The sequence below is a fragment of the Cricetulus griseus genome, chromosome 2 (genome assembly GCF_003668045.3).
Source record: "Cricetulus griseus strain 17A/GY chromosome 2, alternate assembly CriGri-PICRH-1.0, whole genome shotgun sequence".
In the NCBI taxonomy this organism is placed as follows: domain Eukaryota; kingdom Metazoa; phylum Chordata; class Mammalia; order Rodentia; family Cricetidae; genus Cricetulus; species Cricetulus griseus.
The window spans coordinates 414,988,974-414,991,314 of NC_048595.1; the positions used below are offsets into that span (position 1 = coordinate 414,988,974).

Consider the following 2,341-nt stretch of genomic DNA (forward strand, 5'->3'; position numbering starts at 1 on the left):
CACAGGTCTCAGGTTTTGAACTCAGGTCAGATGCTTTAACCCACCCACTGAACCATTGCTTTGGTGCCCTATTTTTTTTTCTACTGAAATCCAGATGGAAAATTAACTGGTCTTAAAGGCAGTGTAAGTTCCATTGAAGGCAGAGGTTCTCAACTTATGGGTTACGACCCCCTTTGGGGGGTTTGAATGACCCTTTCAGGGGGATCTCTTGTCAGATATCCTGCACATCATATATTTACGTTACGATTCATAATAGTAGCAAAATTACAATTACGAAGTAGCAATGAAATAATTTTATGGTTGGGGGGTCGTCACAACATGAAGACCTGTATTAAAGGGTTGCAGTATAAGGAAGGTTGAGAACCACCGATTTAAGAGATACTTAGTTAAAGGACAGAAGTAAAAGACTATTATGGTCTGGTGCTGAAGTGGAATGAATATTTTATATGTGCATCTTTCCAAACCTGTGGAAAGTGATGTTGTTTAGGGGAGGGAGTGCTTTCATTTCTCCTCTCTAGTTATTGCCATTTGCTTTCCATAGAGGTTCCAGTGCTAGCTATTCTCATCAGCCAAACTGGAGGGAGAGATGATGGATCTCTAACATGGCAGCCTTTCTCTTAGAACACCAAAATATTGTCCCTGGAAAAGACTGCAGTGTGCCTGGGAACTCTAAGCTGGTCATTATCATAATAACTGGAGACCAGCAGCAAGAGGGAGAGAGTCAGCTCTGTGTGGTCCAACATAACGTGATCTTCTTTAAGATCATCATTCCCAATGTTGTGAGATCCAAACTGCAAGTTGCTTGTTGTTTCAAACTCATTGGATATCTTGACCTACACAGCTTGAAATACAAGTGGCTTTCCCCAAAGCTCAGCTATCAGAAGTGGTTGTGTTGCAATCTGGATTCTGCTCAGTTCAGTTACTTGATGGGAGAAAGGCTGAGCGCCCACCTGCTAAACTGTCATGGATGGGTCCTTAGGGAGTATGAAGACTAGTGTGCTCATGCAGAGGGCCATGGATGCTACTGGCATCTCCCTGAATAATCCAACCTGGCACTGGCACAAATGAGAAGCAGTGGAAAGAGGTTCACCTGTTTGGTAGTTGACAGTGCGGGTGAGGTGATCAAATAAAAAGGTTGCATGTCTGGGCCTCTGGTCTCTCTCTGGCAGATTTGGTCAAGAGCAAGATAAAGAATCCTAGGTGGCTGCATCATTTCCAGAATGATTAAGGGTACTTGTGAAATAAAAGATGGCTTCTTCATCTGTGAATCCTGAGTCCTGGAACAGAATGGAATCTTGGATGTTGTGGAGTAACTCTGACACCTGAAGAGGAGGCTAACTTCGAAGAAGAGCATAGATGGGCTCTGGAGGAATCAGAGAGAGCTGCATTTCTACATCTTCACTATCCAGGCTGCAGCAGGGTTTCTATGGAGACCACACACTGTTTCCTTTTCTTCTGAGCTGTGATTAACACATTTGTGTTAAGGTGGCCTGGGGAAAACCTCAATTCCCCACAGCTATGCCCTGATGCTAGTGGTACTTGTGTACTGGTGACCTGGTTAGTGTGACAGTACCCTGTCTCTGAAACATACTACTAATTGTGTGCAAGGTCCAATTGCCCTGTGAGCCCTGTGCTGCAAACTATCACTGAACATGCCTATAACAATGAGTTATCAATTACTCTTACCCCAGCTCCAGAGTATAAATCCATTACGCATGTCTTGTGCATAATGGTTCTGAAGGATATTATTTTGTGTACTATATGTATAATATACATTGCAACATGATGTAAATTATAAAATTTGCATATAGATAATGCAACCAACTACCCAAGTGTCATGTCAACCACAACACCAAGTTGAGAGAGACAGAGAGAGAATGAGGATGCTGGAAAGCTAATAAAATGTTTTGTAAATCTTCATTTAAAATATTTATAGATTATAATCAATAATCTAGCAGCACCCAAAGCTGTAAAATAAAAACTTAAAAATCTTCCTTTTTCATGTCTTCACCTCTCCAACTTTATCCTTTACAAGCTACCATTTTTAAAATAGTTCCTATTCCTCTGTTATTCTCAGTATGTATCTATCCCTAGTTCTTGATTTGTTGTTAAGATTAACAAAGGGGATTGATTCTTTGCTAGGGAAGGCGTCTACTAATTCTTGAGCATCTAGTTTCTGGAAAAGTTTTAAGCACAGAGGGACCTGGTCAGATCTGTGTTTTGGAAGGACTGTTCTGGCTGACATGTGTAAGAAGGTTTGGCAGGGGCTTCAGAAGGTAGCCAAGGATACAAGTTGGAGGACTGAGTGGATGGGAAGATGGGTAGTTGAGGGAAAGGTGAG

At 41.8% G+C, this 2,341-nt stretch overlaps 1 pseudogene; it reads left to right on the forward strand.

Annotated features, from left to right (window-relative positions):
* The first annotated feature begins 577 nt into the window (after positions 1-577).
* LOC100770123 lies at positions 578-1,824 on the forward strand (annotated as a pseudogene).
* The last annotated feature ends 517 nt before the right edge of the window (positions 1,825-2,341 follow it).